General features: G+C 45.5%; 1 pseudogene; it reads left to right on the top strand.

Annotated features, from left to right (window-relative positions):
* LOC139010099 (mediator of RNA polymerase II transcription subunit 15 pseudogene) overlaps window positions 1-13,702 on the top strand; it is a 28,657-nt pseudogene extending 14,955 nt beyond the window's left edge.
* The last annotated feature ends 831 nt before the right edge of the window (window positions 13,703-14,533 follow it).

The following is a 14,533-nucleotide window of genomic DNA, read 5'->3' as shown; positions in this document are numbered from 1 at the left end:
ACTGGCAGTAATAGTTCCTGCCCTCCGAATTGTGGCTGTGGGAGTTTATAATCTAGAAGTCAGAACCTGCTTCAGTCAGTATAGGTGAGGTTCTGCTGGGATAACAAACAACCTCAAAATCTTAAGTGGTTTATAACAACAAAGTTTCATTTCCTGTGTATGATACGTCCCCACTGTGGATTGCCGAGGGGCTGAGCTTTGTGTGTCTTTGCTCTAGGGTCTGGACTGCTCGAACAGCCATCAACCCAATCTTTGCCGGGTGCCATGGCAGAGGGAAGAGATGTGGAGGACCATCATGCTGGCACTTACGTGCTCTGACCCAGAAGCAATATGTTATTTACTCTAAAAAAGCAATGGTCAGAACTAGTCACAAGTGCCACCTAACCAGAAAGGGGTTAGAAAGTGCTCCCAGAAGGTGGAGAGCTGGGAATACTTGGTGAATAGTACTTATGACACCCACAGAAGCCTGGAGGCAGCCTTTTAAATTCCATTCAGCTAACTCTTCCAGCGATTTTGCAGGCATCTAATCCCTGAATTAAGTCCCATTCTTCTCAAGATATCTAGAGTGGGTTTTGTTTCATACACTAAACTCTGACAAGTAAATAAACATTACCTTAGACCAGTGGTCGGCAAACTGCAGCTGGTGAGCCACATGCGGCTCTTTGGCTCCTTGAGTGTGGCTCTTCCACAAAATATCACGTGTGGGCGCACATGTACAGTGCGATTGAAACTTCGTGGCCCATGCACAGAAGTCGGTATTTTGTGGAAGAGCCACACTCAAGGGGCCAAAGAGCCGCATGTGGCTTGCGAGCCGCAGTTTGCCGACCACTGCCTTAGACCTATTCAGTTTCTTCCCCTCTCTCTCTACATGCACATACACATAATCTTGATAATGCTTAACCCCATAGTATTCTCATACATGGAGACCTCACCTTAACATTGTCCATTAGTTAAATGCTATTGTCTATGTTCATGTAACTATGGGGTATATGCCACCCATCAAACCTCTGCATTTCCAGACACCTTCCACTCAGTCCATGACACCTTCCCATGACATCGCTCTGCAGAGATGTCTCACTCTCTCTGGCCAGCCAGCACAGTATAACAGTTAGAGGATGGCGGCTGGAGCTGGGGTGACTGGGTCTGAATCCCAGCTCTACCATTTCCTGGTATTACGACCCAGGCAAACTTCTTAACCTCTCCATGTCTCATTTTTTCTCAGACAATAACTGGAGGTAATACTTTCTATCTCATCGAGATGTTTTGAGTATAAAGCTGTGAGAATGGCGACTGGTGCATGCTCGGTAAACTTTAGCCAATTATACACCATCCAATGGTTAAAAAAATGTGAGACATATATGGTACAATAAATGTTTTTTTGTGTCACACAGACCTAACATAGGTAGCATTGAACTCATACAGGTTTGACCTCTTTCAATTCTTTTTATCTTTCAAGGACAAAATCCTGGTTAGTTGCTAGTATGTCTATTACCAGCTCTTTTAGAATCACTAACAATAGTTGCACAAATAACTGAAGTTTAAAAAACCCTGATCCAGCCTGGACGGTGTGGCTCAATGGTTGAGCATTGACCTATGAACCAAGAGGTCACAGTTCAATTTCTGGTCAGGGCACATGCCCTGGTTGTGGGCTCAGTCAACAGTAGGGGGCGTGCAGGAGGCAGCTAATCAATGATTCTCATCATTGATGTTTCCCTCTCCCTTCCTCTCTGAAATTAAAAAATACACACACACACACACACACACACACACACACACACACACACACACACTGAGTGGCCAGATTATTATGACCACCCCATCAGTACTTCGTTGGGCCACCTTTTGCCTTCAATACTGCAGCCATTCTTCTTGGCATTGACTCCGCGAGATGCTGAAAGGTGATGCGAGGAATTTGACACCATGCCTGATGAATAGCACTGTCCAGTTCTGTGAGATTTGATGGTTGTGGAACCAGCTGCCTGATGGCTCTTTTAACTACATCCCACAAATGCTCAATTAGATTGAGATCTGGTGATTGTAGGGGCCACCTAAGCAAGGTAAAGTCTCCCTCATGTTCTTGAAGCCACTCCTGCACAATATGAGCACCGTGGCATGGCGCATTGTCTTGTTGGAAGAAGCCATCTCCATTGGGATACTCTATCAACATGATAGATGAACCTGATCAGCAACGATACTTAGGTATGCTGTACTATTTAGACGTTGTTCCACATGAATTAAAGGGCTCAAATCATGCCAGGAAAACATGCCCCAAACCATAACACTGCCCATACCAGCTTGAAGGGTTGCACTCATGCATGTGGGGTGCATGCTCTCATGCTGTTTCCGCCAAATTCTCACTCTGCCATCTGCATGATGCAACTGGAAACGTGAGTCATTGGACCACATGACTTTTTTCCAATGCTCGACTGTCCAATCCTTGTGTTCCTGTGCGAATTGGAGACGTTTTATCTTGGTAACTGCAGACAGCAAAGGTGTTTGAACAGGCCTTCGGCTTCCATATCCCATACGATGCAGTGTACGGCTAATTTGCCTACAAATGTCAGGTGGTCATAATAATCTGGCCACTCAGAGTGTGTGTTTGTGTGTGTGTGTGCATATAATATATTTAAAAATAAATAAAAAAACCTCTGATCCAGCCCATTAGCAGACTTCTGTAATCACTGTTTGCAGGCTGGTCTCTAAAATTATGTAGCATCTTCAAGGGAGAACTATTCATACCCATCCAAAGTAGCAAAGAGGCTCAAGAGAGTGAATGTTGCCCTGACCGGTTTGGCTCAGTGGATAGAGCATCGGCCTGTGGACCGAGAGGTCCCAGGTTTGATTCTGGTCAAGGGCACATGCCCAGGTTGTGAACTCTGTCCCCAGCAGGGGGCATGCAGGAGGCAGCCAATCAATGCTTCTCTCTCATTATTGGTGTTTCTATCTCTCTCTTCCTCACCCTCCCTCTCTGTAATCAATAAACATATGTATATTAAAAAGAGTGAATGTTGATCTAGAACAGGGGTGGGCAAACTTTTTGACTCGAGGGCTACAATGGGTTCTTAAACTGGACCGGAGGGCCGGAACAAAAGCATGGATGGAGTGTTTGTGAACTAATATAAATTCAAAGTAAACATCATTACATAAAAGGGTACGGTCTTTTTTTTTTTTTTTTAGTTTTATTCATTTCAAACGGGCTGGATCCGGCCTGCGGGCCGTAGTTTGCCCACGGCTGATCTAGCAGCACCATTCTGAGGCTGATTTCTGGATTAATAGGTCTTGCTGAATTTTACTAGTTTGCTCCTAGACACATCCTTACCAACCGATTAAATGGACCCCCCCACTTCCCTCAAAGCTCAGCTCTCTTTCCTGTCTCCCTTCTTTCTGTGAATGGAGCCACCATCTTGAGGAGCGAGTTTCGTATTTCGACTTATTGGGAGTGGCTGCCTGGAAGGAAAGATTCCTGAACTCTGAGAAGAATTGAATGGAGGTCAGTCATTATTGTCTGCCTGGGGTTCAGGGTGAGCAGGAATTGGTCAACTTTGTCAATTCTTCAGCCACAACCAACCTGGAAATTCTGTCCCTTTTCTCTGACTTTATTTCCTCTGTTACATCTCCCTGAGCTATATTTCTTCCCTTTCCCAATAATTCAATTTCTACTTCCCCTGAAGACCCAATGAAAACCCTATCTTTCTTTTTTTTAAAGACATTTCTTAAAAGCAGTTTTAGGTGTACAACAAGGTTGAGAGGAAGGTACAGAGATTTCCCACATACCCTCTGTCCTAACATAGGCATGGCCTCCCCATTATTAATATTATTCATCAGAAAGGTACATTTCTCACCAAGGACGAATGTACATTGGCACATCACAATCACTAAATTCTGTTGTACATTTTGTGGGTTCGGACAAAGTATATGCCGTGTATCCATCAATATATCACAGAGTGTTCACTGCCTTAAAAATCCTCTGCCTACTTACACACCCCACCTCCCCCACAACCACTGATATTTTTATTATATTCAGAGTTTTGCCTTTTCCAGAATGTTATATTGTTGGAATTATGCAGTATGACTTTCTAAAAAAGTAGCCTTTCGGGATTGGTTTCTCTCACTTAGTAACATGTATTTGACATTTCTCCATGTCTTCTCAGGGCTTTATAGCTCATTTCTTTCAGTGCCAAATACTAGTCCATTGTCTGGATATAGCAGTTTGTCTGTTCATTCACCCACTGAAACACATCGTAGTTGCTTCCAGGATGCCTTTGGTTGGCAACTATGATGAAACATCATGTGCAGGTTTTGTGTGGATAGAAGTTTTCAACTCCTTTGGGTAAATACCAAGGTGCATGATTGCTGGATCCTAGGGTAAAAACGTGTCTAATTTTGTAATAAACTGTCTTTGGAACTTTAGAAACTGTCTTCCAAAGTGGCTGTGCCTTTTTGCATTCCCTCCAGCAATATATGCGAGTTCCCGTTGCTCCATATCCTCGTTAGCATTTGGTGGTGTTGGGGGTTTGGGTTTTGGCCATTTGTAGTGAGCCCCATTTTTCTTGACCCAAATAATGAATCTTAGTCATTTTTGTTTCCCACAATAATAGCTAAAATAATGCTGAATGGATGAAAGAATATGCCTTCTCTCGCTGCATTGAGCATCCTAGATGTTTTTAAAAGCTATTTATGCATTTGTCTTATCTTCAAAAGTAGACTGGGTGCTATGGAGGGCAGGGATGAGCCATTATTCTTATTTGTATAATCTTCATTGTCTTGTTCATAGAGGCTTAAACAAGAGTGTTTGACTTGAGAATCTGTGTGCTTTAGATTGTGGGCATGCCGGGGGTGGGTCTGTGGACCGAGTTGGGGTCTGTTTCCCAGCCTGTTGTTAACGATGACGTTCAGAGTCCTTTGCCTTTCCGAGGAAGGAGTGGGGTTATGTAAGGCGAGCTGGATGACTGCCAGACAAACAGCCTCCTTCCCCCTACCCCATCCACTCTCCTCCGAGGTACCTATTCACATTCGTTGTGTCTCAGCTTGTTTGTCACACATCCTTACTCTAGTAGCTTACCCTTCTGATAGCACTGATAACTTTTACCCCTTTGCATTTCTTTATATAACCACTCTCTTTTCCTTCTACTCCCTGAGGTCCATGACTGCCTTCATTCTTCATTGCATCCCAGAACTCTGCATGATTTCTGACATATAGCTGGCACTGAATGGATATTGTTTGGACAAAGGAATGACTACCCAGCACATTAACTTTTAACTACATTTTAATTAGTTAATCCTCATCGCTTAGCATTACCACCATCACAACTTGGATTACAACTTTAATCCAAGGTGAAAGATTTGGTATGGGGGAAATGGAGTTGGGCATCCTATATAATAAAAGGGTAATATGCAAATCAACTGAACAGCAGAATGACTGGTCGCTATGATGCGCACTGACCACCAGGGGACAGACACTCAACACAGGAGCTGCTCCCTGGTGGTCAGTGTGTTCCCACAGGGCTCATGGCTGGTGAGTGCAGGGGCGGTGGCAGGAGCCTCTCCAACCTCCACAGCAGCTCTCCGTGGGCCTTCAGCCGGACATCCCCCTCCCCCCAGGACTCCTAGACTGTGAGAAGGCGCAGGCTGGGCTGAGGGACCCCCATCCCCCCCTCAGTGCATGAATCCCATGCACTGGCCTCTAGTTTCTAAATAATGGTGTACTATACATTACAGTAACCTTAAACCCAATACTAAATTTTCTATTAATGTCACTAAATTTTACCCAATACCACCTCTGGTTTCTTTAATTTCTTTTACTGGGGTGGCCCTTCTGAGCCTTCCAAGGCCTCAGGCTCGTCATTTGCAAACCATCATGCACCTCGATTGGGAGGAAGGATCAGGCATTACAAAGTCAGCTGAGTAAAAAACAAAACAAAACGAAGTCAGCTTAGGACCACCAGAGGTAACACACCACACACACACCTTTAAGAGGACACTTCTCGTCTCCCGCAATATCTGAATGTCTCGGGACCACAGTTTCCAAGGTCCCACTTCACTTTTTTTTTTTTTTTTTTAATTTTTCTCTTAAAGTATTACAAAGGGTATTACATAAGTATCCTTTCCCCCCCCCCCCCTTGACAAACCCCTACCCTCCCTTACCCCCCAGTGTCTTATGTCCATTAGTTATGCTTATATGCATGCATACAAGTCCTTCGGTTGATCTCTTACTCCCCTCCCTCCTGTCCCCCAACTCTCTCTGGCCTTCCCACTGCAGTTTGACAATCAGTTTGAGGCAGCTCTGCCTCTGTATCTATTATTGTTCAAAAGTTTGTAATGGTCTTTATTATCCATGAATGAGTGAGATCATGTGGTATTTTTCCTTCATTGACTGGCTTGTTTCACTTAGCATAATGCTCTCCAGTTCCATCCATGATGTTGCAAATGGTAGGAGTTCCTTCTTTTTAACAGCAGCATAGTATTCCATCGTGTAGATGTACCACAGCTTTCTAATCCATTCATCTACTGATGGGCACTTAGGCTGTTTCCAGATCTTAGCTATGGTGAATTGTGCTGCTATGAACATCTGGGTGCATATATCCTTTCTGATTGGTGTTTCTGGTTTCTTGGGATATATTCCTAGGAGTGGGATCACAGGGTCAAATGGGAGTTCCATTTCCAATTTTTTGAGGAACCTCCATACTGCCTTCCATAGTGGCTGCACCAGTCTGCATTCCCACCAGCAGTGCACAAGTGTTCCTTTTTCTCCACATCCTCTCCAGCACTTGTCGTTTGTTGATTTGTTGATGATGGCCATTCTGACAGGTGTGAGATGGTACCTCATTGTTGTTTTGATTTGCATCTCTCGGATGATTAGTGACTTTGAGCATGTTTTCATATGTCTCTTGGCTTTCTGAATGTCCTCTTTTGAAAGGTGTCTATTTAGATCCTTTGCCCATTTTTTGATTGGATTGTTTATCTTCTTTTTGTTAAGTTGTATGAGTTCCCTATAAATTTTGGAGATTAAGCCCTTATCAGATATGACGTTGGCAAATATGTTTTCCCACGAGGTGGGTTTTCTTGTTGTTTTGTTGATGGTTTCTTTTGCTGTGCAGAAGCTTTTTATTTTGATGTAGTCCCATTTGTTCAGTTTCTCTTTAGTTTCAACTGCCCTAGGAGCTGTATCAGTGAAGAAATTGTTTTGGCATATGTCTGAGATTTTGCTGCCTTTGTATTCTTCTAGAATTTTTATGGTTTCCTGTCGTACATTTAAGTCCTTTATCCATTTTGAGTTTATTCTTGTGTATGGTGTAAGTTGGTGGTCTAGTTTCATTTTCTTGCATATGTCTGTCCAATTTTCCCAACACCATTTATTGAAGAGACTATCTTGGCTCCATTGTATGTTCATGCCTCCTTTGTCAAAAATTAATTGAGCATATTGGTTCGGGCTAATTTCTGGACTCTCTATTCTATTCCACTGATCTATATGCCTGTTCTTGTGCCAGTACCAGGCAGTTTTGAGAACAGTGGCTTTGTAATACAGCTTGATATCTGGCATTGAGATCCCACCTACTTTGTTCTTTCTCAGGATCGTTGCAGCTATTCTGGGTCTTTTTTTATTCCAGATGAATTTTTGGAGAGTTCGTTCTAGATCTGTGAAGAAGGCCATTGGTATTTTAATGGGAAGTGCGTTGAATGTATAGATTGCTTTGGGTAGTATGGACATTTTAATGATGTTGATTCTACCAATCCAAGAACATGGTATGTTCTTCCATCTGTTTATGTCTTCCTCTATCTCTTTTTTCAACGTCCTGTAGTTTTCTGAGTAGAGGTTTTTAACCTCTTTAGTTAAGTTTATTCCTAGGTATCTTAATTTTTTTGGTGCGATGGTAAATGGGATTGTTTTTCTGATCTCCCTTTCTGAAAGTTCACTATTGGTGTATAGAAATGCCTCAGATTTCTTGGGGTTAATTTTGTATCCTGCTACATTGCCAAATTCATGTATTAAGTCTAGTAGCTTTTTGATGGAGTCTCTAGGGTTTTGTATGTATAATATCATGTCATCTGCAAATAAGGACAGTTTTACTTCCTCTTTTCCAATTTGGATGCCTTTTATTCCTTCTTCTTGCCGAATTGCAATGGCTAATACTTCCAGTACTATGTTGAACAGGAGTGGTGAGAGTGGGCATCCCTGTCTTGTTCCTGTTCTTAGGGGAAATGGTGTTAGTTTTTGTCCATTGAGTATGATGTTGGCTGTGGGCCTGTCATATATGGCTTTTATTATGTTGAGGTATGATCCTTCTATTCCCACCTTTCTGAGAGTTTTTATCAAAAATGGGTGTTGGATTTTGTCGAATGCTTTTTCTGCATCAATTGATATGACCATGTGGTTTTTTTCTTTCAATTTGTTTATGTGATGTATCACATTTATTGATTTACGGATGTTGTACCATCCTTGCATCTCTGGGATGAATCCTACTTGGTCATGGTGTATGATCCTTCTGATGTACTGCTGGATCCGATTTGCTAAGATTTTGTTGAGGATTTTGGCATCTATGTTCATGAGGGATATTGGCCTGTAATTCTCTTTCATTGTGATGTCTTTACCTGGTTTTGGTATTAGGGTGATGCTGGCTTCATAGAATGAGCTTGGAAGCGTTCCTTCCTCTTGAATTTTTTGTAGTAGTCTGAGGAGGGTAGGTTTTAGTTCTTCCTTGAATGTTTGGTAGAACTCCCCTGTGAAGCCGTCTGGCCCTGGGCTTTTGTTTGCTGGAAGCTTTCTGATGACTGCTTCAATTTCTTCCATAGTTATTGGCCTATTGAGGTTTTTAGATTCTTCCTGATTGAGTTTTGGAATGTTGTATTTTTCTAGGAATTTGTCCATTTCCTCCAGGTTGTCCAGTTTGTTGGAGTAGAGTTGCTCGTAGTATTGTTTAACAATCATTTGTATTTCTGTGGGGTCTGTTGTTATTTCGCCTCTATCATTTCTGATTTGGTTTATTTGGGACCTCTCTCTTTGCTTCTTGGTGAGCCTGGCTAGGGGTTTGTCAATCTTGTTTATCCTTTCAAAGAACCAGCTCTTGGTTTCATTGATTTTCTGTATTGTTTTTTTGGTCTCTATTTCATTGATTTCTGCTCTAATCTTTATTATCTCCTTCCTTCTGCTCACTCTGGGGTTTTCTTGTTGCTCTCTTTCTAATTCTTTGAGTTGTAGAGTTAGATGATTGACTACCATTTTTTCTTGTTTTTTGAGATAGGCCTGTAGAGCTATAAACTTTCCTCTCAGGACTGCTTTCATTGTGTCCCAGAGGTTTTGGATTGTTGTGTTTTCATTGTCATTAGTGTCCAGGATGTTTTTAATTTCTTCTTTGATGTCATCGGTAACCCAATCAATATTTAATAACATGCTATTCAGCTTCCAAGTGTTTGAGTATTTTGGGTTGGTTTTATTGTAGTTTATTTCTAACATTATGCCATCGTGGTCTGAGAAGAAGCTTTTTATGATTTCAATCTTCTTGAATTTGTGGAGACTTTGCTTGTGACCCAATATGTGGTCTATTTTTGAATATGTCCCATGAGCACCTGAGAGGAATGTATATTCCGCAGCTGTGGGGTGAAGTGTTCTGAAGATGTCAATTAAGTCCATCTGATCTAGTGAGTCATTTAGGATTGCTGTTTCTTTGCTGAGTTTTTGTCTAGTGGATTTATCCAGTGATGTCAGTGGTGTATTAAAGTCCCCTACTATGATTGTATTGTTGTCGATCTCTCCCCTGATATCTTCCAGAAGTTTTCTTATGTATGTGGGTGCTCCTGCATTGGGTGCATATATGTTTACCAGGGTTATATCTTCTTGTTGTATTGATCCCTTTAGTATTATGAAGTGGCCTTCCTTATCTCTGGTTATGGCCTTCACTTTGAGATGTATTTTGTCAGATATAAGTATTGCTACCCCAGCTTTCTTTTCCTTTCCATTTGCGTGAAAGATATTTTTCCATCCCTTCACTTTCAGTCTGTGTGAGTCCCTTCTAATGAGGTGGGTCTCTTGTAGACAGCAGATGTATGGGTCATGTTTTTTTATCCATTCAGCCACTCGATGTCTTTTGGTTGGAGCATTTAGTCCATTTACATTTAAAGTTATTATTGAAAGGTATTTGTTTGTAGCCATTTCTTTTTTGTGTGTGTGTATGTGGCTGTTTTCTTTCTGAGCTTGATATTTCTTCTTTTTACACCAGTCCCTTTAGCATTTCTTGCATGGCTGGCTTGGTGGTGATAAACTCCCTTAGCCCTTTTTTGTCTGTGAAGCTTCTTATTTCCCCTTCAATTTTGAATGATAGCCTTGCTGGATAGAGTATTCTTGGATTCAGTCCTTTGCTTTGCATCACTTTGTAGATTTCCGTCCATTCTTTTCTGGCCTGATGTGTTTCTGTTGAGAAATCATTTGATAATCTAATGGGAGATCCCTTGTATGTTACTTTCCGTCTCTCTCTTGCAGCCTGTAAGATTCTCTCTTTATCCTGAACATTTGCCATGGTAATTATGATGTGTCTTGGTGTGGGTCTTTTCGGGTTCACCTTGTTTGGAACTCTCTGGGCTTGTGTGACTTTTTTCTTCCCCACCTCAGGGAAGTTTTCTGATATTATTTCTTCGAATAGGTTTTCTAATCCATGTTCGTCTTTCTGTTGTTCTGGCACCCCTATTATTCGTATGTTGTTTCGTTTCATGTTGTCCCAAAGCTCCCTTAGGCTCTCCTCCTGTCTTTTAATTTTTTTCTCCATTTGCCGTACAGTTTGAGTGTGTTTTGCTTCCTTGTCTTCTAATTCACTAATTCGGTCCTCCGCTTCTCCCAGTCTACTGTTGATACTTTCAATGGAGTTTTTTATTGAAGCTATGTCACTCTTCATTTCTTCTTGGGACTTACTTAAGTTGTTGATTTTTTCATCTGTTTCTTCTAGCTTCTTGCATAAGTAGTTGAGTTTTTCATCTGTTTCTTCTTGCTTCTTGAACATGTGGTGCATGTACTCTAGGAACCTTATTCTGAATTCTTTTTCCGTCATGTTGCATATCTCTGTCTCACTTAGCTGCTTTTCTGGGGAGTCCTCCTTTTCTTTCCTTTGGGGGTTTCTTTGCCTACCCATGTTTGATCTCGCTGACATATGTAGATGTTGAGATGTTCAGTGGCTGCTCCCTGGGTGGCAGGGGCTCCTTGGGTTGTGGTTGCTGCTCAGATGGTTGCGGTAGCAGCTGCTTTCCAGTTGGCAGCAGCTCCTCTGGTGGGTGTTGTTCACAGCTGTGTTGGCTCTTCTGGCTGGTAGGGGGAGGCTTCAAGTACAGTTGCTGTTCCACAGACAGAGGGTGTGGTGATCAGGAGGCTGTGGTGATCAGGAGGCTGCGGTGCTCAGGGGGCTGCTGTTGCTTGGATCTGCAGTCTGGGAAACGCTCCTCTCTTATGGGCACTGCATGGTCTGATCAGTTCCTCAGGATGCCCCCTTTAGTCTCAGTTCTCCGCAGTCACAAAATCCAAATCTCAAATCTCCTGGCGCCAGCAAACCCGCGGAACTCCTTACCCTGGTCAGGGTCTGTGTCTGTCCCAAGAGACGCGGCTGTCTGCCATGCGGTCTCCCTCCGACCCTCTGGGCTCAGGTCTGGCAGACTTTCCTGCCCAGATCCCTGGTTTTTAACCTTTCCAGGGGAGGTCTGCCCTTCCAGGCTGCAAGCCGTCTCACCAGCTGAGTAAATTTGCCAATTCGGGGTGGGTGTTATTAGTTTCAGCTGCTTACTCCGTTTGCTCCGGGACAAGACCTGGGACGCGTCTGCCTATATCGCCGCCATCTTCCAACCCTCCCCACTTCACTTTTGATTGACCTCTCAGCCACTGACCAATGTGTCTTGAACTTGTGGTGAGAATTCTGCCCTTTAACAAAAAAATCCCCACTGTCCGCAGCAGAGAGATGCAAAGACTTAATGGCCCCGTCAGGCTTCGTTTTCTGCGGTTACACTGGGCGAACAGTTAGACTTCAGCTGTTGTTTTGAATCAAACGATGTGCAGGCATACCCGTTTCCCTTTTAAATGACGAGGTTTGAGCCTGCACATTACCCTCAGGAGGACTGAGGTCTGTCTTTCCTCTACCTGAGACTTGAGGCAGGTCATCAAGAGGGAAGAACCTCCTGTGTAGGGGCGGCTGGTGGGGCAGGGACACCTGGACAATGGAAGGGAGGCCCTGGCGCCACAGCAGCAGTTCTGCTGGCAATGGTCCTGCGTCCAGGCTGACAGGGATGTCAAGGGTAGTTCCCCAGTGGCCTTGCATCCTTAGCTGTCCCTCCTCAGAGGCATTGGCCTCTCTGCTCACTGCCTATCCTTCCTTCCGCCCTCTCCCCAGGATCCCTCATCACGAACTCATCGAAAATGAGTCTATTTTTATCATCTGCCTGTATCATCCCTGGTGGCCAGAGCGGTAGCTGCTAAAAATACTGCCAAGACACAGAACCTGGCTGGAGAACCTAGCTATGGTAATCAACTGAACATTGCCTCTGTGTCATTCCTTCTTTGCCGACTCCGTCCACACCTTTGGGAACCCCTGGACCTGCTGGGGCTGGACCCCAACATTAGTATTTGAGAAGCAGGGCATCAGAAAAGACAAGGGTCAGCCAGAACAGCCTCACCATGCAGGGCCAGCAGGGGCAGACCCCGCAGTTGATGCCCCCTCCCCCACAGCCATCCCCGCAGCCCGGCCAGCCCAGCTCACAGCCCAACTCCAACGTCAGCCCGGGCCCTGCCCCATCCCCGAGTAGCTTCCTGCCGAGCCCCTCACCACTGCCCTCCCAGAGTCCAGTGACAGCGCGCACTCCGCAGAACTTCAGCGTCCCCTCCCCGGGACCTGTAAACACCCCTGTAAGCTCCAGCTCAGTCACGAGCCCAGCGGGCTCCAGTCAGGCCGAGGAGCAGCAGTACCTGGACAAGCTGAAGCAGCTGTCCAAGTACATCGAGCCCCTACGCCGCATGATCAACAAGATCGACGAGAATGAAGACAGAAAAGAGGACCTGAGTATGATGAAGAGCCTTCTGGAGACCCTGACGGACCTCTCCAAGAGGTGCCCTCTGGAAACTCTGCAGAAGTGTGAGATCGCCCTGGAGAAACTCGAGAATGACATGGCGGTGCCCACGCCCCCACCACCCCCGGGACCACCAACCAAGGAGCAGTCCTTGTGCCAGCCGCTCCTGGATGCCGTCCTGGCCAACATCCGCTCGCCTGTCTTCAACCATTCCCTGCACCACACATTCGTGCCAGCCATGACGGCCATCCATGGCCCACCCATCACGGCACCGGTGGTGTGCGCCCGGAAGCGTAAGCTTGAAGAGGATGAGCGGCAGAGCATCCCCAACGTGCTCCAGAGGGAGGTGGCCAGATTAGACCCCAAGTTCCTGGTGAACTTGGACCCTTCCCACAGCAATGACAACGGCACCGTCCACCTGATATGCAAGCTGGATGACAAGGATCTCCCGAGCGTGCCACCCCTGGAGCTCAGTGTGCCCGCTGACTACCCCGCCCAGAGCCCGCTGTGGATCGACCAGCAGTGGCAGTACGACGCCAGCCCCTTCCTGCAGTCGGTGTACCGATGCATGACCTCGAGGCTGCTGAAGCTCCCGGACAAGCACTCAGTTACAGCCCTGCTCAACACCTGGGCGGAGAGCATCCACCAGGCCTGCCTCTCAGCTGCCTAGCCACCACCGCGGCTGCATCTCGGGCTGCCAGCCCACCATGGACCATGGGCCGGCTGGCAGCCTTGTTGGGGCCACAGAGGGCACACACCTTGTGTCGAACCCTTCTAGGTGTGGGTTCCCTAGAGGCCTGGGCTTAGGTTAGCTTTCCTGCTCTTACCTTCTGCCTTGGGGACCTACCAAGCGTTCCCCACACTTGAACCGGAAGGGACAGGGGCTCTGGAGTTCTCTGTGGTAGGGCCTGCGCTCCTCAAGCTGCTGTCCCTTTGGCACCTGCAGAGCCCCTGTCCTCCCTGTCCCCCAGGGGGAAGTCAGGGCCCTGCTACAGCCCTTGTGTGTGTGTGCACCAGAAAACACTCCCCCCGTTTCTGTAGGAAACCCTGAAGACACACAGAATTCACTGCTCAGTGTTGGGTTCATACGGGGCCTGAGGTAGGGAGGCTCCCGCATCCAGGGGCACCCGTGTGTCTTGGGAGGAAGTCTGGCCTGTGGATAGTTTCAAGTCGCCACTACCAGCTGGACCTCACACCTCACGGCATGTTCCCTTCAAGCCCTGGGGCCTGCTCAGCACTGGGGGTCCCGGGGAGTAGAGAATTCTGGGGGAACCCTGTCCCTGGCACCATGTGTACTAGCTGGGCTCACTTTTGGGTCAGGGTGCCATCCTCTGGACCTGGTATCCTCAGAGCCACTCTGGAGAGGGAGGGCTCCCTGGTGAAGCATCAGCCAGCCCTCTGGTCCAGAGGTTCCCTCTTTTTAATGTGCACTACTCTACCTTCTGTGGTTCTTATAATAAATTTATTATTCCTATTAAAAATACTGCCAATTATAGCAATA

This window comes from Myotis yumanensis, unplaced genomic scaffold, assembly GCF_028538775.1.
Source record: "Myotis yumanensis isolate MYYU_CA2020_CCGP unplaced genomic scaffold, mMyoYum1.0.hap1 SCAF_5, whole genome shotgun sequence".
Classification (NCBI taxonomy): Eukaryota; Metazoa; Chordata; class Mammalia; order Chiroptera; family Vespertilionidae; genus Myotis; species Myotis yumanensis.
Note: the sequence above shows the minus strand (reverse complement) of the source record. Positions and strands in the feature narration are given on the sequence as shown.